We start from the raw sequence: 23,365 nt of genomic DNA, 5'->3' as shown, positions 1-23,365 counted from the left end.
GCAGCTCAGGTATTATTAAACTCACACGGTATCTAAATTACCTAATCAGATCCCATGGCCCTCATTCTCCAAACAGATTAGGTGGCTGGCATCATACCCTGACAAATGGCATTTTCTGTTTTTCTGCTCTGGTGCCAGGAGGTCTCAGGGCTGAGGAGGCTCTGAGACGGGGAGCAGCACAAAGGAGCAGGCAGGGAGAGACAGGCACAATCGGGGTTTCATCTACCTCCGTGGATTTCTCGCATTACACACAATGCATACTTTACATTTTACAAAACCAAGGAAATGAAGGGAAATATATCTGTCACCGAAGAAGACATCAGACCTTTAATAGCTGAAATGATGGGTATTTTTAGATGGAGGTCTAGTTTAACTTACTTACATTAAGGGTCTAATCTCTCCTGAACAATAGCTATGTTAACTTGAACACATAGTGAGAAATCTGTTCCATTAATTAAGTGCTGCCTGTACTACTCGGATTTGTAGCAAATGTTAATAGATTTTTTTTTTTCTTCCTCTGTTGGACAATTACTTTATTTTGCCAAGTTGCTAATGGATTAAATTGAAAAGGTCCGTGTGTTAAAAAAAAGACTTTAGCTTCAAAGTTCTAAGAAATGCCTTGCATACAACAATGGAAAATACCTATGTATTAATATTATTAATGGGCCATCCTCAAAGGCACATAAGATATGTGAAAGCTTAGCAAATTCATTCCCACCCATCAAAACCATGTCTGTAAGAAGTGCGCAGACAAGGTCTTATGCAAAATGTACTTTTAGCATCCACTAACTCAGGTTAGATATGAAAATCTAGTTGTAAAACAGTGTAATCTACTTCACTATTTTAATTTCAACTACTGTTAATAATTAACAAATAAAAATACAGACTCTTTAAAATCCTTTGTCTCAGAATGGCCTGAAGGATTTAGTCCAAACTGATCCATTTAGAAATAATATCAATTAAAAAAATGCATTTTCAAATTCAAATGAAAAGCAATACCACATCAGGAAAAATATTTTCCAAGTCTAAAAACAATTTCATGTGCACAAAATAAAGAATAAGCACAATATTTTATACAATTTTCAAAAACAAAAAGCTAGCAGCTTAGTGATTTGCAGTATCTGACACGGTGAAATGAACTGCAGCCTCGAGTTTTACAATTACACAAGAAATTAGCGTAGAAACACGCAGATCTTTACTACTTCACATGGATATTCCATACTGTAGAACTCTGGACGCCTTCTTGTGTATAGATAAAATCCAATTTTATCTAGACACAACCCAGTTAGCTCCACTCCCTCCCTCTCTCCAATGAAGTTACTCCTAAGGATACAAGTTTTGCCCTCCGGTTTAGCAGAGCCGGGCGGTGATCCCGCGGTGGGCCTGGGACAGGCTCCACGTCCAGCCAGCAGGGAATGCCAGCCCTGACACAAATCACAACACCCACACACAGCACCATAACCAGGTTTACTTTTGCTTGGTTTTTACTACTGCTTCAGCTGGAAGGAGGATGAAAGCTGACATAGTATCCACTCCTCTAATTCCTTTGGCTCACCCAGCAGCAGGGTAAAGAAGCACTTCTATGCTTTTGCCCCATATACATATTTATTTCATCTATTACCTGTAAACTTGGATTCTACTTTGCCTTCTACACTTTTAGCTTCTCCACTAGACATCCTCCTTCACTTAATACTGTCATTCTTTATCAACATCCCTTGTCAGATTTGTTGATTTTTTTTTCTTATTAGCCTTCTGCTCCCCTGCTCCTTCAAAAGGTTGCCAAGGGTGGTCTCTGTTCTTTCTTTCTAAAGTCCAGCTCCTCCTTCCTTGACTCCCAATTGCACTTGCTACTCAGCCCTTCAGGAGTTTTATCTCTCTCTCCCCCTTTTCCAACTTAATATTTCAGATTTCCCATCTCTGTATTTCCATTTCCTATTTTCACAGTTCTCTTCAATATTTAGGAATAGTCCTGTCTCCTTCAAAGCTAACGAAACATTGTGTTTGAATGCAAGATTTTAAAGACTGAATGCCAGACACCCTTCAGATGAGAAGCAAGATAATACAGTATCTCCTTGTAGCCCAGCCAGAGACAGGAGTAATTTTTAAGCAACTGATAAACCCATCATTGAAAACAGGTGTAATAATATAAGTGCAGGACATGCTCTCCAGCAGAGCCAGGGAGAATAATTTATTTTGCTGAACTTCAACAACTCCCTTCTCATGTGCACACTCATAAAAAAAAAAAAGGCCTATTTCTAACTATGCTGGTGAACATGAAAGTATTTGCAGGGATGATTACACAGTTTTCTTACAGCATCAAGAATTGTAATGGGGAAAAAAAAATAATGTTAAAAGATTTCAATGTTCCCAATTAATGAGAACTTTACTTTCAGGCCAAAATTAAAAGTTCATCCTACCCTGCACTGGTACTTGCCATGGTCTGCTGGAAAAGCACTGGCTCAGGATCCTCACCATGCTGTCAGGAAAAAGCACATTGAGGCCACACCAGCAGCTACTCTGGGAATAGAAAATATTCCTTTCTGCATTACGTATTAAGAAATTGCTAGGCTATTCTTGACTAGCCAATACTACTGCCAAACCTCCCATTCCATTCAGGAATTTGTGAGCAGAGTTTCAGTGGGAAACTGAACTTGCTTTTCCCTTCTGTTAACAAAATATCCTATTCACTTCCTTCAAACACTGCAGGTAGAAGACTCAGCTTCTTGTTTCCTGTCAACATTCAAATGTTAAAAATTGACTGAACACCAGAGAACAAGTTAACCTAGCACATTTGATGTTTGAAATAATTTTTATCCGAGGCACACGTAACCTTTTAATATGACAGGCAGACATTTTTCTTTCCTCCTGAGGGAAGGAAAAAAAGGGCAAAACTTGAAAGAGGCAAAGTGTTGGGGATAATCCTCACTCACAATGGATTATTCAGAACAGCTGGTTTGCACAATTTCGGGATTTCCTTAAATTGAACTCTCAGAACCTGAACCCAAATCACACAGTTAGAGAGTGTGCGCCTGCATCAACTCTCCTGCTAAGAGAGAGTACAAAAGCTGGTCGACCTGAAAATCAGAAATAATTAGAGGCCCAAATGGAGACATTCATGCCACAGGCTGATGCAGAAGGGCTGCACTGGAGAGTGTACAAAGACCAGCCTCTCCCTCAGTTTACTGCAATGACGGACCACTGAAAGAAAACAGGAACTTTTTGCCAGTACTGCAGGACTCTAGAATCCTGTACTTCAGCACAATACAATTAAAAATTAATTCATTTTTCTTTTCTTGCAACAGCTATATACATTCATTCATCCTTAAAAAGCATTCATACTTAAAAAACAGAGCTACCTATGTCCAAAGAAGGGTACAAGGTTCAAATAGAGCAGCACTCCCACTTTTTTTCACATTCTGATCAACTTTAAAGTAAGAATAATAAATTCATCATTAGTTTCCAGCAAAATTAATAGAAATACCAACGTTGTAAGAACTGATTCTCAGAGTCCCACAATACTCTAGAAAGCACACATTTGTTTTCCAACTAGTCCCCAAACATGTCAGCAGTTCTACAAAACTGTTTCTATGCACTCTAAAAACTTGAAAAGCTCATGGAATATCCCTAAAGTAACACTCCGGAGTTTTGATTTAAACACAAGGCAGAAGCACCCCAAAATGAGAGGATCAGTTTGCCCAGCCTCTCCTGTTACAGTTATCTCTGCCATCAGGCAGAAAGGACAAGAACAACAAAATATAACATCCTGCTGCCTCAACTCTTTACATTAAGCCATCAGTTAGCAACTCTGCTTCTCTTCTCCTCTGCTAAAGATACCCCAAATCCTACTGTTTGTCTTTATTCAAGTAATTTCTCACCTTCAATATTCCAGAAAGAAACAAAACAAAACAAAAAGAAGAAAAACAAAAAACCCCCAACCCAAAACACCAACAAAACAAAAACTCAAACCAAAACCCCCCCTAACTGATCAGGAGAAACAAGATCTTTGTGAGCCTTCCAAGGACAAAAGTACTGTGTGACTGTACCCATTAACACTGTAATAGGGAGCTCAGATGCACCACGCCACATCTAGTGGACTGGATGATGGATGGGTCATCTAGAGACTGCTGGTCCTATCTAGCTCAGCATCCCATCTGCCTGTCATGAATATACTGTGCTTTAGAAAGAACAGGGGTGAAACTGGGTCCTGAGCTAACTGGAGCCCAGGATCAGGCAGGAATTCTCTACCTGACATCAGGGTCTACACCTACAAACCTTTTCTAGGCAAAAGATTTAAGTACAGTCCTCTTACAGAAGCCAATCTACTCTGTTCCTAGGCGTTCATCACCATGATAACAAGTATAATATGATTACCAAGACAATTTCAATGTAATAGTTGACCAGAGATTCGCTCAAGAAACAAGGGATACTCCTTTCCTTGCTACTCTCAAGACCTCAGGATTTGAGCTTCAATTACTTTCACAGATCAGGCAACAAATTTTACTTATGTAAATCCCTCCACAATTCTCCAGTAATTCTATTTTGAATTCACACCACCTCTCCCACATCTCTTGTCAGCTCTCTCAAATATTCTGCTAGAGTTTCAAACTCCAGAGAAGAGTCATTTTTCTTTTCTGGCCAGTACAAGATCAGTTATATCACCTTGCCTGGCTTGTGAATATTAATAGCGCTACAGCAAGAAGTTGGCCAGGGAGCAACCAGCCTCCAAGGAGACAAGAAAGGAGACTCCTTCCTTCCAAATGTGCTAAATCCTCAGTGTGATGTTTGGGATCTACGCAAAACATTCATAATTCATTGTTTGATGACAGACAAGAGAAAAAAAATCTTACAGCCACTTTAAGCAGAAGTAGACTGCTCCATGTCCCAACCAAACACTGTTGTGACAGCCAGCCTGCATCAGCAGAGCTATTCCTGCAGTCTCAGCATAGCAGACTGCTTGGAAATCCTTAAATAAAACATCTTCCCATAAATTGGGGAACAGCTGCCCTGTACCACATCAGAGAAGTCTGCAGCTCAGTGGTGAGCAGGATTGAGTCTTGTGTATCAATTTAAGTTTATACAGGCTTTTGGACTGAAAGACATCATTACAAGAAGTGGTACTACTGGAAGTAACATGGATTTCATTACGGGCTCCTACTTCACAGGGAAAGAGCTGATCTTCCTTGATGAGGAAGACAGAAGCTGTTTTAATTTAAGAGGCTGACCTGGGTGAAGTTCAGGCCAAAGACGTATTTGGAAAACTCTCCCATCAAACCGGACACAACCCTTCAAGCTCAGTGCCAATTCCACACAATGGCCTGAACCGCGCTCTCCGGCAGTCCTTAAAGGCACATTTTGTATCTTGGCTTTTGCTGCAAGCAATCAAGAAAGAATGCACGAAAACAAAACTGTTTCCCAAGCACTGTTTGCTGGTGCCATAATTAATATAATCAAACAATTCCACAAATTGCTTCCAATTGCTGGCGTCACTTTCATGTGCAGAGCCAGACTTTCAAAGAAGGGCCCTTCTTGTCCTACATCCTTACACTGGTAACCCTCGCTTCACACAATAGTAAACAAGACCTCACTAAATAGTAGAGGGTAATTTGCACTGTAATAGGTCCCCAAGGCACCATGGACACAATTTGAAATGCCATCTAATTTTTCTTTTTAATTAAAAAAGCAGTTACTATATTTAAACAACAACACAAAAAAGTTCAGAGGGGACAGATTGGAGTTTCCCACAGCTCCCTGGGAGTTTTCTCAAGGTCAGGAAGAGTTTTATAGGCTCAATTGGTACACATTTTTTTCTTTAATTAGTCTGCCATACCCTCTACATGAAGTCAGCGTCTTGATTTTCAGTCTGATATTTTTCATATTGCTAAATGGAGCACAGATTCCAGCATCACACCATAGCTGCTGAGTGGGGTATCAGTGGTGCACTTCCCTGTGCCTGCCTTGCCTTCCCCTTCTCTCTCCTCTCTTCATCCTAAACCTGTCAACCACACCAAGGAGACGCAGCATAACACAGTGTATTGAGTATGCCATTCATTCAGCTTTATACATCTCAATTTCCAGCAAGATGACCAGCCTATATTACCTGATTTCCCAAACTTACAAAATACAATCACGTTTTTAACCTTGTTTTTCAAAAATAAAACGTAACTATTAAACACCAGGTATAAATGGACCACTGTCATCTGAAGCCACGTAGCAGGACAGATTTCTGAACTTGACAAATCCCCATCTTGTATCAAACCACTGGTCTGCACCCATGTCATTATTTAAGTCTACACAAGACCACACACACTTCAGAAAGATATTTGCAGTTCCCACAGTGGGTTTTCCAAAACACACCCTAATCCAACATACCCTTCAGCCCTAAATGACAGCATGGAGATGAAGTGAAATACTTAAGGTCTTCATTTCTTGGCCAGTTGGCCATCCTTCAGCACAAATCAGTTGAAAGTACCAAACCTGACCCCATTTTATAGGCCAACACAGCTGCCATTGCACAGCGCACCACAACCATCTGTTGGCCAAGCCGTCCTGGAGAAACTCCCCTAAAGAGCAGAGGACTTTCTACCCTGCACTCCTGGAACACAACTATGAATTGTATGCTCTACAAAACCTTGTGTTTCTGTGCAGCAGGGACTAACCTTAATACAGGTTACAAGGAGACTCCAGTGCACCACGGACTAGGTCTAGGCTACACAAATTAAGTGTACATACAATACAATGGATCAACTGTCTGAGCTACAAGACAACCACTATGATCATATTTCTGGCCTCAAATCTAACACTGTTCCACTAGCCTAGAGGAAATTTTCAAATTAATTTCTTCATGGGCTTTCAGTACAGTAAAAAGGTTGCAATTATGCCAGCTGATGTATCATACCAGCAATTATTCAAACTCTATTTTCACTTGATGGCCACTCAAGGTCCACAGAGCCACTGAGATCATGCCTAAGTGCTGTACTTGCTCTCCCAGCATACTTGCAGGGAGAGGCACCACTCACACTGGTTCTGTGATTGCAGTCCACACATTCTTCAAGCTCCCTGAAACAAAAACTGAATGCATGGAAAATGCCCAGTGCACAACAGGAGCAACTACGAAAAAATAATGGAACTAATAAGAAATCAAATTATTAATACATATAAATGTAATGTTGGAAGCTTGGTATTACAGGCAATTCAACAGTAGAAAAATTACAGGCAGGTCAACGTGAAATACCCAAGACCATTCAAAACACTCAAAGTCAGAACAGTGTCTTGAAATCACAATTACTGTCACTGGATCTCCTAAGTTCTCTCCCCCTCTCTCCTGGGAGAGCACTAAGAAACATGCAGATATAAACACAATGAGCAGAATTTGGAAGAGTCTATGACAACTGTTGTACAGGACAGATTTTCACTACCTTGTTGAAGTAGTTCTTTCTGATTAAATTCTGAGATCAAGAGGAACAATATCACAAACATGTCCCTAGAGAGTACAGTTAGTTATGTAAAAACAGATCTAGGACCCACTAAGCGCAGGAGCTTTCCTAATTTTAAAAACCATAGAACATCCCTTTGGCACTAAATTTCTATCCAGTGAGCTAGTTTCTCAGCCCAGAACCACACAGCAGTGGGCCAGAAGACAATTTTGATTGTTTTTGTCAGAACTCCAATAACTATTAAACAGTAAATAAAACCAACAATGCTCAAACCAAGGTGAGCAGAAACAACTAAAAACAGGTTTTGCATTAACACAAGGGACTAAAACTTCATCAGCCCAGTGAAAAGGGAACAACAACAAAACCAGCAGCAGCGCCCAATCTCTCCTACAGCAGCCTCTCAGAAACATATACAATGTGGAAAAAGTTCAGGTTAGCAGATCTGACACAGAATCAAAGGCAATTCATTACAAAGCAGCTCCAAATCAAAGTGCTCCATCCGCAGGCCTGTCTGTAATCCTCCCATCTCGCCTGCGACTCTTGATGTGGAGGAGGCACCGCAGCAGCCAGTTAAGCTGGACCAACTCTGCTGACATATCCCAGGCATCTGCTGCTCAGCACTGGTCCAGAGTTTAAGTTTGGTGATATTCATCTTCCCCTGGGCTGCCTTTTTAAAGCAATCCCGAACAATGGGACTTCAGAATAAAGAATAAAACATTTAAACATTTTTTTTTTAAAACTTCTAGGCAAGGGCCTTTAATGCGATTAGAAGGGGAGGGGGATTGGATAGCAGCTTTTGCTTTTTCATGTTATGTATATTGTGTGTAAACAAATATGCAATTTGCTTTAAAAAGATAAGGTGATTAAATTTTTATCGGGCTTGTACTCTGTTGTCACCACAACAAAGAGAATTAGGAGGAGGAAAGAAAGGCCTTTTTATTTGAATTATGCTCTTACCAGAGGTTCTCTACAGCACAGCTGTAAAGCCACTCAATGTTCTCCAAACAGGCCCTTTGATTGCATTTTATTCAACTTGTTTGCATTTGGAGCAATCGAAAGGAAAAGAACGCTCCACATTTTGATGTCTTAATGTTCCTTAATACCTTCTTTAATTTATATTAAGCTTCTTAACTAGGGTGATGAATTCTTCAAAAACAATAAAGACCTAGTGCAGAAATCTTTCACACACCATGAAAATTGAAATTATAATGTATTCATGGCTCTTTTTTTTGTTATAAAAAACATTATTTAGAATAAAGATTTAAAGCATATGAAAAAAAATCCCAAAGTTGTATGAAAATTACTTGATCCAGAGAAATAGAGGAAAGTTCAAACTAATTATTACAAGGGAAATAAAATGTTGTGGGAGGTAGAGGAGAATAAACAGCATAAGAATTTTGGGTTAGTATGAAACTTTCAGTCTTTTTAATAAACTATAAATTTCTCCACTATGACTTTCTACCAAAAAAACCCAAAAAACCCACTAAAAATTTGTATAATTTTGTTTTACCAAATTCAAATGTTTGCCAGTTCTTTCTCCTTTATTATTCATATACTTCTTCCCTAAAATGACTCTTCACAATTCCACAGTGTGTTCCCCTCCCAGTGTCTTTCACAATCTGCCAAGACCAACAGCCAACACTGAAATTGGTGAAGATCATGAAGGGCTAACTCAAACACCCTCAGATGCAGCAGCTCTGTGGGGCACACACGTGTTCCTGGGTGAGGTACCCAGAGTCAAACCCCATCCACAGGTGGACCTCAGCCACACAGGAGGGAAGGCTGCATGAGAAAAGCAAGGCTCACTGAATAAGTAGAGGCCACTTGAGGGACAAGACTGGACAGGGTTGCTCTCACAGGCACTGTGTCTTCCAGCAATAGTGGATGCTCAAACACCAATTACCTGGCTCATGTAACAAAACTCACTCTCAACAATTCAATATTCTTTAAAAAATCCCTTCTGCAGAAATGAACACAGCTTTCAGTGAAAGTCCATTATGGACTTCTATGTACAAATTATGGACATTACATACAAAGCAGCCTTAGCAAGGAATATCCAAATGGGTGTATTCTGACTTTGCTTCCTAATTTGTCTACTATTTTACCTTTCTTTTTACTCAGAAATTGTACATTCTACTAAAACTACTTTAAAGTTTCCAGCAGTACATATGCATGCATATGTATAGCCACAAGCCCCTCACTTTGCTCCCCCTTATCCTCTGCAAAAGAAATCCAGAGGAAAAAAAACAAGCTGTGGCTGGTACTTCTCTGAACACCAACACAGTGCCCAGAGCTGTGCTACAGTGACTGGCTGCCTGGGTACTACAGCAGCAGAGAAAAGAGCTTCTTAAATGAACACTGAACTACATAAAATCCTCAAAATATTCTTGAAATAATAGATTTGAAAGAGAACAGACATTTTGACCTGGAACAATTGTCATATTCCATTGACATCCACTGACTGCTCACCTATGTTCCTAGAGTCATGTTTTTAAGCAAACTCCAGGAAAGCACAGTTTAAAACCTCACAATAAAGCCTGCCACGTTTACAGAATATTTGTGGAAAAGCTCACTTAGCTGTACCAGCAATCAAGTGGCCACGATAATTAAAACAATTTAAAAATTCACATGCTGCATTTACCATAGAGTAAAACAATACAGATCCTAATCTAACACCGATGTACCCTGGTTGAAACGACACCTTCCCCTCCTGAACAAGTCACACCATACCAGCACTGAGAAGCAAAACCAGAGCTCAAGAGCCAATATGGATCAACACAGCAAAACTGAAAAACCTCTTAAAGTACCAGGAAATTGCAGACTGCGACTAAGGCAGCACAAAACAGCTTTACAAATCCCGTTGTTGCCTTCTGCTACGGTGGGATGTTTTCTTCACAGCTGTCCTGCAAAGTAGTCGCTGCTTTTGCAGGAAACAAGAGAGAAAGAGACTACAATGATAGAACGCTAAAATAAACAGTTATTCAAGCACAGTAATTATTGTGTAAGAGGTAATCACAGCTGCATCCCAACTATTCAAACCCTCATCTACATTTTTTAAGGGAGCGAGTACAAAATTTACATATCCAAAACAGTATTTATGTATGTAACCAGTTAAGTCTCAACTGTTGTATCTATAAAAGCTTGTGCCTTTAAGCAGAAATGATTCATGAATTTTAATTTGTTTTAAATGTTGAAAAATTCCATCCAAGCAAATTGAGTCAACAAGCCAAACGATGAAGACATGTATCTGGCTTTTATTTAAAAAATAAAAAACTCAAGTCTATAAATTTCTTAGTCATCCACAAATCCTCTAGCAGTGAAAAATACTTTCCAGTAACTAAGTTTCCTGCATTTCTTTTAATTAAGACACTATGCTTTTCACATGCTGTTGAACACTACTGAGCCTTAACTGATTCTTTGTGCATTATTTAACTACAATATTCTACAATGTTTTTATAGAAATAAATTAACCAATGATTATCAGAAGAGGGGGGAAGATTTGCAGAATGGGACTCTCTGTAAGCTGCTTCAATATTGTTAATTTCAAAAATGCAAAGTCATCAGTCCACTCTCCAAATAAAAATGCTTAAAATTTATATAAGCATTATTCTAGAAGTAATAAATTATTTATATTTCCCTTCTAAATATCAAAACCTAGTTCCATCTTTTCGTGCTTTTTCTCAGTAAATACAAAGACCAGAAACAAAACTTTGAATGTAAAAGTTAATGTTTTCTAATAATTACTTTATAGTACTCAGGCTTCAAATAAACAGCAATGCCAACAAAGTTGAACATAAGCAGTGATATGTTTATAAAGGGACAGGCACAGCAAGTGAGACTTTAAATGAGATAGTACAAGCTACAGAGATAAAGTGACACAGACCTAGCACATATTAATAACTTAATACCTCTATCCATGCCACAGCAATACTTCCATTTTTCTAGGCAAGCACCCAAGGGCTCGGTTTCCTTCCTCATTACACTCTTCCTGGGGCACAGACTGTTCTAAAACCCAGTCAAGTAAAATATCAGAAAACAGGTACAGCCTCTGTCCAAGCCCAGGGAAGCAGATCATGTTTAGGCTGAAGGAGATTAGCTTTCCTGAACCATCACCCCAAAAGACTCTCTTCATCTTTCTGAGATTTCCAGGTGCTGATCACACTGTTTAGAAATGAGATGTAGGCAATTCACAGGGCTCTGATGCATAAATTATTAACAAGAGTCCTGATGAAGGTGGCTGGCTGGAACAGAACAAATTACAGCAACCTAATATACACAATTCCCACTACCAATGCAAAGCTGTTTGAGTGTCTGGATCCAAATTCAGCTGTGAAAGGGAAAAGGTTCACAACTGGTATTGCAGGGTACAACAGCCAACCCAGCTCCACGGAGCGAGGACCTTGATTGAAAAGCCACTGCACATATCCAACACACCAGCTAACTCTGACTTGCACTGCAAAAAAATCCAACCCCCATAAATAAATACGGTGTTTCTAGGGAGTGCAGTAAAAGGCAGCATTGAAGGAGAGGAAAATTAAATTACAGAAGATGTAATATGACCAGCCAAAACACACAAACAAGTTAAGACTAAATTAGCCCCATTACCAAAACCACAAAGGCAGCATCTTGTGTGATGACTATTGATTTCATTAAGTTTAGGTTCTAATACAGTCCATCTCAGGAGCAGGGGCTGTCAGATCTCAAGATTTATTTTTCTTGACAAATAATTGTCAAACATTTGCCATGTATTAACATATCAATGTTTATGATATCCTAAATTACTCAAAGACAACACAGGATTTAGCCTATCAATATAAATAACTTGTAGACTGACCCAATGAAACCATGGAATATCTTTTGCCTACTGACTTTACCTAGAATACTGGATTTTTGAAAGGGGGCAATAGAAGAAAAATTCACACTCAAATTACATTTTCTCTGGTAGCCCCGCTACATCTTCCTCGTAGCTCCCATTATGTCGCTGCTCCAGTCAACTCTGCACTTCACAGCATCTGAAAAGTCATCCAATAAAAGGAAACCCTGTCCCTTCCAATACCCATCTGTGTTCTCTATTCAGAGCCCTGATGTCTCCAGTTATTGCTCAGGGCAGAGCTGATCAACTGCAGGTTCTATGACGGCAACCAAGAAGCCATTTACAATTCAACAGCTGTTACTGATTTTGCAGCAGAATCATGGCAAATCTGTGGTTCAAACCCTCCCTCCTTATGAGGAGGGGGAAACCAACAAGAACAAGCAAGAAAAAAAACAAGAAAAGGGAAGGAGTGCGGAAGTGTCATGGATAAAGGCCTGTCCGATAACAGCTTTGTCTGTGTAAAGCTTGGAACATAGAGACTATTACACTGCCTTAAGCCAAGCCCAAGGTCCTATCTTATCCAGGTTCCTTCCTTACAGGCAGGCAGCAGAGGGGAAAGTCTGCAACACACCACAATATTGAGCCTTATTCTCCTTCTAAAGCTTTCCATGCCCTGCAGACTGAGGCACAGTGCAGGGCTACCTGAGGCACTGCACAAGGGAAGATCTAGCCGGGAATCAGGTCTCCATGCAGGTTAATGTGCCAGCACACGCACCAGCTCCCAGTTTCATTAGGCTACTGCAGCTTTCAGAGATCAAAATGGAAGCATCAGCATTCCCTCATCCTGCATCTAGATGATGAAGGAATTCATAAAAGTGTTCATAACAGTTTGTGTTTTACATGCAGTTCATCAAGGCTATGGATCGACAGGAAGTTTATGTTAATAATTATGCTGCTAAAATTCAAGCTCTAGTAAAAACTCCAAGGAGAAAGAAAAATCCAAGTGTGTGCAAAACCTACCAGATGCACTCCCTTCCAAATAGGCTTAAACAGTAGATTTTCCTAAGGACAGCTATCATTGGAAGAAAAATGGGATACTGTGAGGAAGAGAGGAGCCTCTCTCTTCGGAAGGTAACCAGGTACTTTGCCCAAGAGACAAGGCAGGTGGTTAGAGTGAGGCAGCCTCTTCAACTCCCTCTCTCTCGAACAAAATCAGCCTCCATGTCTTGAATGCCCCTATTTTAGTCAACCCATGTGGTACCCAAGGCTGCTCAGGGTGCAAGAGAAATTATCAGTCTGCAGACAGAAATGAACCGTATTATTTCCTGTACTGGGCAAAAATGAGCTCACCAAGGTCATTTTAGCAGAAGTCAAAAGAACCATAAAACAATTATTTTTAGCATTTTGTTTCATGTCTACATACATCAGCTTTGACCTAGCAACTTTTTAATAAAAAACGCAGCAGAAATAAAATAAACATTCCAGGTAAGACCTGCTAAACTTGCAATTCGAAAGTATACTTTCTAGTGAACTTCATCAGAACAAAAAAAAAATTCTTAATGTTAGAAGAGCCTCTCAGTCAGCAGTCTTGACTTCCAATGAAGGGTAGTTTGTGCTCTGCAATCTAAAATTATAATGGACAGGCCACTCTATTCCCAGCTTTTATTCAGTCCTATTTTACTACTTCAAATATATACTACCTTAATTTGTATACTCTTTAACAGTAGTTAATCTTCAATTAAAATACCTAGAGCAGAAACTAAGATAACTGGTTTAAAAGGTAAAAGCTTATTGACAAAAATGTATTCTTCATATTGCCTTTTTTTTTAATTCTGCATATTAAAAATGTCATTTTTATGACTTGGAAAAAATCTTCAGGAATAATGAAGGCTAACAAAAGACTGAAGAGCAGTAATTTAAAAAGCTCCATATGTAGCATCCTGATTACTGTATCAGTCCCATTTCCATAACGAAGGGAGAAGTCACCAAACTGCTGTCTGTCCTTTCTGGTGACAAGGAAAGAGCAAAGAGGACGGCATGTTTCCAAGGCATCATGCTTCAGGCTCTAAGGGAAGAACAAGAAGCCTCCTGCAGTACAAGATGTGGGTGTCAGTGTCCGGCACTTTTCTGGAATACGGTAACCCCAGCTTTGGTGGTCCCTGCACATGTACTTAATTTGGAAGCAGCTGGGTTCAAAAGTTTATCCTCCCTTTTTGACCTGCAAAGGTTTAGTGTGTGGGCGTGCACGAGTGTGTACATCATACCACACAAGCTGAAGATGTGCAGCCATAATATACACGGTGTGTGAACATTTATATGTCCAGGTTTGCACAGAGAACATGCTGCATCTTCCTAAATACCAAAACAGCATCCAGTATACACTGCAGTGATGTGCACTGGATGCAGCATTCAGCCATCCCCAACCAAACATGGCCAGTCTGCAGTTCAAAAAGCTCCTGGACTTTTTTACGCATAATTTCAAAAGGACAAACTACTGAAAAAAATTTAATTGCAATACTACCTACTTAGATAAATTGACTGAACATGCTCCAGAGAAAGTACACTGACCAGTTCTGCAAGCCTGACTAGATTTACACACTACAATGCCCACCACAGGTACACCCAAGTAATGGATTCAACAGACCAGGAGTTTTCTTCATATTTACAGCGCTTTCCATCACAGACCCTGCAGGATAAAAGTGTAAGTGAAGCCAGGGGTTAAGTAAGACAGGCAGGAAGACTAGAAAGCGTGAGGAGGCTGGGGATCACTGAGCACAGTAAGTTTATGAGTAACAGTGACAAAAGTAGAGTCACAGACTGGTGGAATATTCACAACTTGGAAGAATGAATGTATTCTCCAGCCAACATCTGAATATTTTCTTGAATTGCTCTAAAGCACTCCACAGTTGCAGACAGAAATCTCTGATCTTGGCACAAAGGATATATTTTTCAACCATTTGTCATTTTACAGCTCAGACACAGAAGCGAGTCAGTGCCTATCAGCTGAGCTTCAGTAACTGTGCATATGCTCCTCAGCACATCGTATTCACAACAGAACATCTTCACTGGGATTTAAAGAGAGATCTGAGCTTATGAATTTATAGCACATTTGTGATGGGGTTTGAGCACTCAGACAGTCACTATCACTGAGATAACAAACAGTAACTCATTAATCCATGGAAATGTGACAGTATAGTTGAGTGCAGCAGTTTTCTCAGCACTTGTGTTATTTTGAAATCTTGAATCAATTGTTTACAGAAGCTCTTCACTTGTGTTCACAGCATTAAGTGCTCTACATACCAGTGACTCTTTAATACTTCCTAAGTTGCAGCATGTATGAAATAGTGGTTTCTTTTATTTAAACGATAAAAACCAGCACATAATGGATAAATAGTTCATGATGAGTGTAAAACACAAATTTTCAACCAGAACAAGCCCTTTGTGTTTGTTGATAAAGTTGTAACTTTCAGTCAGAATTACACAACAATAACCCTATTACAAACCAGTTCCAAACACAACAAGGGGAAAACACTTTGTATGCAACACAAATCAAATAAAGTATGTAGGCATAATGGCATAGAAAATAAAAGTTATTTAACAGAAGAGCCCATACATCAGCAGCAAACTGGGAATTAAAACACAAGATGGAGCCCCAGGGGGAACACTTAACACAAAGACACTACAGACGGCAACTCTATCAAGACCAGACTACTTGACCAATGCCAAAAAATGCAACTCTCTCTTCAAAAGTTCCAGGGACAAAGCGAAAAGTTAATGTTCAGAGCTATTGTGCATTTCAAACTTTCTTGTGACTAAAAAAAAAAAAAAAAAAAAAAATCTACCCAGCTTTACAGGGAAATTTCCAGTTTTCAACAAAGATGTTTTATACAGTGCTTTAGCATCAGATGTGATGCCTAATATATGAAAAAAAAAAGGTAAAAGCTCTCCAAGAAAATAAAAACTGTATTTTCATTTTTATACAGTAATCATAACATCTAGTCAAAGAGAACGTTTCCTATTTTTGTCTCAACACAGTAGTACCCAATTATTTAATAAAAAATCCCCAAACAAATGAAATAATAAATAGTAACAACTCCAATATATTACAGTAAAGCAGATAAATAAAACTCATGAAGCAAAAAGAGAAGAACAGGCTCCCAGTGCCATGCAAGCCCTTGGGCTGACAGGTCTATGGAAGGGATACCAGCCCTTGCTGCTGTGTGAGCAGGGACAGCATGTTTATTCTCACATAAGTAAACTCTGACATAAGTAAACTGTTTTTTAAGTATAAGCTGGGAATAACTCTACACATTTGATGGCTGAAATGAGAGGACAATTGAACCAGTACCTGTTGCTCACAACAAGGTAAACAAAGGGACAGGCAGTGCCTTCCAGAAGCCTCCAAACTGTCACACAACTTGCTCTCAAATTTTTACAGCAGACATTTAGATTGGAAATTAAGAAACTCAGGCTGAGGCAGTTTGGCTTCTTTGGCTTCTATCAGTTCACAACATTTCACCTCTGTCTCAGCTTCCCCACTCAGAAAACGGCGTTACTAATGCTACAGTTCTTTATACAATACCTTGGAATACAGAGTCCTTTTTTAACCTGAAGAAAAGCTACACATTCTGTGTAAGTTTACAAAGTGTCACTGTTGATGAAACAGCCTGCTCCTTTTAATTCCATGTTTAAACAACTCCGCTGAGGTCTGAAGATGTTGATTTATTTCTGATTTTACAAATTTTAAAAAAAGGCTTTCAGTGGAGATGTAATTCATGAGTTTAACATTTCATCAAATATGCTTTTGTTAAGAGTGGTTGAGCAGGCACATTACTCAAGGTCATAAACTTTAAGTCAAATCACAGGCAACTGAGCAGCTCCTGTGCTTTTTCTATGGTCTCTGCGCCTCCACAGAAGGCTAATTATTTTACAACAAAACTTGAGAAGTGTATTTTTTACCCCAAAGTCATATTTGTTCCTTGTTTCACTATTTCTGTTTCCACAGCAGGAACTTTTGCCTGCAGTTCATATTTTCTCATCAGAACCACAGTGCTTGAACTATCTTTACACCAAGAAGAATCATGTTGAAGGTAAATTACATCCTTAAGAAGCATTAGCTTTTGAGTAATGTGAAATTTAAAGCACAACAAAAGAAAACGTAGACACAGAGTTCAAAAGTCAAATAAGAACAAGAAGTATCTCTCAGCTTGCCTAGCTGTGGGTCTTTCAATGCTGCTGGCAAAGAAACCCAAACCAACAAACCAAAAACCTACTGTCCTGTCACAACACAATCAAAAGGTACCAAAAAGAAAGAGTGAAAAAACTCAAAAACTACTAAGTTGTATTTGCTAAAAAGTTGATCTGTGTCCTTACAACTATAAGATGTATATATAATTATGGAGACTTATTAGATCATCCAGAGAACATCTCAATTTAGGATGGGATATTTCCCGAAAGTACACCTTTGGTTACCTTCCCAGACTCTTTTACAAATCTTAGGAATGAGACAACATCCAGTTTTCTTCCGAAGATTAATCCAAAATAGAGAATGAATGCAGGGGATCAAAACACACTATTATGACAAGCAATTTAAAAAAAAATAAATTACTAACAGTCAATGCCAACAGGCTTCTGGCTGATCCAATAACTAACCTGAAAGACAGCACACTGCCAGAGCTCCAGGAGATGGACCTACACTGGTGCTAAACCAAAACTCCAGAGTCTTCTTCACTGCACTGCCATGAATTTGCTGGGAACTTATCTAATATCTCTACATCTTTGCTCCACTGCTTTCTAGAGGGAAAAAAAGAATAAACTCCATCTGATATGAGACAGGCCCTAGCTGGGAGCACCACTACCAAATGTCAAGGAAAGGACTTGAAACAGTTACAATCCATTATACTCGTATTTACAAAATGGATATAGCAATAAAATTCACATGTGAATATACAAAAATTCAAACTGTCCAGCTTTGCCCAGAATTTTGCTGGACAAGAACTCTGCATATAATGTGCACACTGCCAGCACTCAACAGTCTTCTGCAAAGAAAAAAAAAAAAAGCCTTAACCTCTGTGCTTGTACTGAGATAGGCACATTGTGCTGAGTTACTTGAGCACATAAGCTGTTTGAACTCATTTTTACAATGAATAGTATTTTCTTGATACCTATGGGTTTTTTTCATCAATGTAAAACTTGCAGAAAAATGGTCCTGCAAAAGTAAACAGTTTCATATTCTAAGCAACAAATCAGATGGCTAAGATGTCCAGAAAACCATTATTATTACATCAGCTCCATTCTTAGGACAAGCCCCAAGATGTGCTGACATGAAAAAACAGAAGTCATGGAAATCCAGAAACAAAAGTCTCAGGGCATTGTTTTGTACAAAAATAGATATTCCTATTTTTAGAAGAAAAAAAAAAACAACCCAGCAAATGTACTGCTGAACTATGACTGGTCTGGAAAAGGGAGTTCCCTGACTATATATATTGTCAACCTCACCCAAAATAAAGTGAGTTGGCTTTTTTTACATCTGTTAGGACCAAGTGACCCTCTTAAGGGAGATAAAGTCTATTTTAATCTCTTCAGTTGTCCTGAAGCTCTTATTTTATCTTTGTCTCTTCTATAGACTAGTCTTCCACAAACACCCCTGAACCCAACCTTTAAGTTGTTTCCTACCCATGGCACTTGTCTGAGTATGTCTGAGGGACCAACAATCACATATGCTGGAAAAGGGGCTCCTGCACAGAAAAAGACTCACACCCTCAAAAAACTTGGGATGAGACAACAAAATGCCATGATAAAATACCATGTGCCAGAGGTTCGCTGTTCAGGAAATCTGTCATTGAAAGTAGCGTCATAATACACAGCTGAGCAAATGAAAAAAGAAGTCCCACACTTTCCTTCTAGGCATTACAACTGTCTCTGGTAAGAAAAGAAGGGAGATCAGCAACTGTACTGGGATACAAAGAGACCAAAACATGTCATAGTGCTCCAGGTGCTAAAAACACTCACTTTTCAGGAGCTGGAACACATGGGAATCATACATGGCTCTCCCAGGGCAGCCAAAATGCACATGCTGTCTTGAGTCAGTGCTGAGCAAAAGCCCATTCTGAAATCTATGAAACCTCTTTGGACACAACACAGTGAAATCAAATGGCAGGGAGGGATGCTCAAACTGCAGCTTCATCTTCCTGCAAGTACTACATATAGCATTCCTTTGTACAGCCTTGGCTGCAAGCCCACTGGCTTCCCCACTTAATGCTGAGACGAGCTTTAAAGCTTTTATATTTGTGGAAGCATATTGAGAAAGTGCCTGAAAAGTGTCAGTACATGTCTGACATGCCACCAGCCTATACCATCTTAAAATCACACGCAGCCTTAAGAAAAGACTGATAAGTAAGATTCATATAAAACAGGTCTAACAAAACCAATTTAATAAAAGAAATTAATTTATAACTACTGCAATCTTTCTCCTTTCACGATGACCAAATACGGGTACACAGCATCAGCTTTCAGCAAGGCTGGGGGAAGGGGAAAGACTCGTTTAACAGTTGGTCACATTTAGTCAGACAAAGCTGGAAGGAGGCAAAAGGGTAATAATTTAGTGATGAAGAAACTCCAAAGACCTAAGAAAGCATGGCAGCCTCCAGAGATGGGGCTTGCCAAAAGGCTATTTTGGGGACAGATAGGGCTACAAAGCTGCTATTAAGCTTCAATCCTTAAAATAAACCCATAAACTCAGAAAATATTTATCTGTAAGGGTGGCAGCCCAATAAAAGTTTTATGAATGTTTTAAAACTGCCCTGTCAGGGGCTAGCCGCTCAGTCACCTCCCTCCCTCCTAAAAAACAACACAAGCAAGAAAGTAGGCCCATGTGTCAGGTTCCCAAGCAGGAATGACAGGACAGCCTGAAAAATGGCTCTGCACCTCCTGCACCCCCTCAAGAAGCCAGCAAAGTACACACCTCCCTGCTGGGAACGGGGCCCTGCCACAGCCTTCCCCCTGCTACCACCAGCATGGGCGTCTCTGCATCATCACCCATTCCTACACACCTTCTCCAACATCATCTTCTCCTTCCTGTTACCCACTGCATGTTGAGTAAGGGGGGAAAAGAAATCAGTGTATATAGAAATAAGGAACACCATGGACTATGGGAAAATACAAACCCAATCTGGTTTTAAAGTTAAATTTCTAAAAGCTTCTTGGATCCGGAGATGGTAATAACGTACAGTTTGTGCTGCCCAAATGAACCAGTCACTGTTAATTTGGCACCAGCTTAGAGATGGACAGTGGGCTAAGTGTAGAGGATCAAGAAAAGTCCACTCTGGACTTCCACATGTCCCATTTTTGTTAACAACCAAAGGCTTAAGAGAAAATTCAGGCAGAAGTAATGCAGACAAAAAGAGTGAATTTAAGTAAAAGAACATAAAGTTCACTTACAAAACTGTGTGAAGCCTGGAAATACCAGACAGAAGAGCGATGCTCCTTCTCCCTCTTACCACATATTTTTTCCCCTCTCCTATTCCCCACCATCACCAAATCTGAAACTCCACACAAAGCTTAGCCAGAGGAAGCTTGGCACATTCCTCAAAATCCAGGGGAGGAATAATCACTAGCAGCAAAATCAAAATGGGATGAAAGATAAGAACGAGCAATGAAAAATTGTTTGCAGCCAACCAGACTCTCACTGCTCACATGCAGAATTTGCCATGACAGTAATTAGGTCCAATTCAAAACAGCTTTCAAAAAAATGAACTACAGTTTGTTCACACTTGGTCCACTCTACCTAGGCAGCACCATCCTACACGGTTTCTTCAATTGCTTTTCAAGTAAAATGCTTATAGACTTAAAACCAATACAAAGCCCCCAAAGAAAATAACCCAAACCTCTGTGGCAGAACAGAGGGTCTGAAGTGTGCTCATGCAACGGAGCACACACAGCTCCCAGGCTGGTGGTGCAGATGTGAGGCTGTGGCCAGCCCAGGGATGGTTGGCAGTGCAGATGTTTCCTGTCACCAGTGTCATGTTTGCGCTGCTACAGATTTATTTTTTTAATGTATTGTGTTACTCCATCTATCTTAGTGAATTGCCCACCTTGTAAAATTCTAATTATATTATTTTCTTCTTGTTATCTGCATTATCTGAAATTATTTATACTATTATAACCTTGGTTTCAAACACTGGTTATAAACATTGTTGCAACAGTTATTAGATGAGAGTTCCTATACATACACACATTGAGATGAATAATTTACTTTACAACTGCTCTGAAATGCTGGAACATGATTTTGTTTCCCCAACATGCTTCTCTAGCAAAAACAAAGGAAAAAAAAAAGAGAAAAAGAAAAAAGAAAAAACCCACCACAACTAGAGGGACAAGATCCAATCTGTCTTCCCTTGGGATCTCAAAGTAGCAGCTTTCCTGAAGATGGCACAACACTGTCCTCTATTTGAAGCTTTGTCGGCCACTTCTTTCTGGGGGCACGGAGCAGTTGCTGAGCCAGAGTTTGGCAGGAGTAAGTGCTCTGTTAGATTAAATTTCAGCATGATGTTCTTGATATGAATCGGAGCACCATCCTGAAAGTGCAACGGGAGGGTAAAACGCCAGCCATCAAGATGGATGGTTTGTTTTTATTTTTATAGAGATTTTCTAAACCTCAACTTTCACCTCTTAGCCCCCTCCCCCTCCTGTTCTCAGTCACCTCCAATACTCCATCTGTCCGCTTCATTTAATAGAAACCTATATTTCCTAGCTAATGGAGGCATTTGGCTAAGAAGATAATCTCTTTGTGTTCGCTTCAGTTGTCACATTCCTGTTATCATATTAATACTGATTAAATACGAAACCCAACATTGAAGTCAGACCCCACACATTATTTAAAAGCGACAAGATGTTCATATTTTGGCACTTTGAAACCTCAGCCAGCATGGAAGTGACCTCCCCCTCCCACTCTGAACACCCTTCAGCTGGGATGCCACCCATATGGATTTGTACAGGACAGGATACTTTAAGAGCACCGTCCTGCTTGAGAATACCAGACAAAGTTCAGGTTTCCTGAGAAGCTCTAGGAGCACACAAATTGATCTCAAGGAAACAAAGACATGGCAGGTCAAGCAGCACAACGCTGGGGGTTACAAGACAAGAAGGGTCAGTACAGATCTCTGCTCTCTCAAAAATGTCCAGCGGCCATTAACAGCTTGTGTTTGTGCCTCAGTTTCCCCACCTGTACAAGAGCATATTTCACAAGCTGTGCTGTAGGTGTGCAGCCAGTTTATTAATGTCAGTTTGGGTCTGACATTAATAACAGACTGAAGGTGCTGCAGAAGAAGTATGAATAACCAGACATCAAATCAGCAAAAACTAATTCAACAAATTCTGGGATTTAAGCCAACTTCATAACATGTCACATTTTAAAAGCAGCCAGGCCCACATGTGATAAAGCACACTTCTAACCCTGAGCAAAGTCATCCTCAAATTCCAGAACAACTCTACTCATCAGAACTACACTGCAATAAGACCCAGATGAATTTGCACCATTCCTTTCTCATTTCTCATGTGACCGTCATCATTCTCTGTGGAGGAAGAACACTGGGATACAATAGCTATGAAAATGAGCCTAATGAGATGCATGCTTTAACTCTCTGTATTGTTCAACACGCAATCATCACTAATTTTTTTAATAAAAAATTATTAACATAGCTACTTATTTATTTGGGGTTTATCCCATTCAATTTAATGGACTACCACTGCCAAGTCAATAGAAGCACAAATTAGTAAGACTTAACCTCAAAGTTTTGGTGAAATTAGTCACGTATGTCACTGATTTCTCAGAACTGCAATTCAGTAAGAGCCTGAGTTGCATGCTGTTGTCATCTTTGTGTGCAAGTACCAAGTCTGAGAATGAAAGCACAGTAGTTACGTACGCTACACGTGCAAATTATTTATGAGTTCCTGAAGACAGACCCAGTGTTCCAGCCACTCTGATTACATCCACCTTTCCTCGAGACCAGGTCTGAGCTGCACACTCCATTCAGCCAGTACCTCTCCTAAAAGGCCATGTGACACCTCCTGAGCAACTTTGGAGCAGATGAGGTTATAGCATGGTCAGGAAAGCTCCCCT

At 39.8% G+C, this 23,365-nt stretch overlaps 1 protein-coding gene across 3 annotated transcripts in view; it reads right to left on the bottom strand.

The window, feature by feature from the left end:
* The window catches only part of EEFSEC (eukaryotic elongation factor, selenocysteine-tRNA specific), a 133,004-nt gene that overhangs the window by 14,952 nt on the left and 94,687 nt on the right, over positions 1 to 23,365 (bottom strand). Inside the window, exon 7 of one of the 3 annotated variants that reach the window (XR_004242339.1) lies at positions 21,607 to 21,821. The exons of the other annotated variants lie outside the window; for them this stretch is intronic. The gene's annotated coding sequence lies outside the window, so the exon portion shown is untranslated. The remainder of the gene's footprint in view (positions 1 to 21,606; positions 21,822 to 23,365) is intronic. 3 annotated transcript variants of the gene reach the window in all.

Source organism: Corvus moneduloides, chromosome 11 (assembly GCF_009650955.1).
Source record: "Corvus moneduloides isolate bCorMon1 chromosome 11, bCorMon1.pri, whole genome shotgun sequence".
NCBI lineage: Eukaryota > Metazoa > Chordata > Aves > Passeriformes > Corvidae > Corvus > Corvus moneduloides.
Note: the sequence above shows the minus strand (reverse complement) of the source record. Positions and strands in the feature narration are given on the sequence as shown.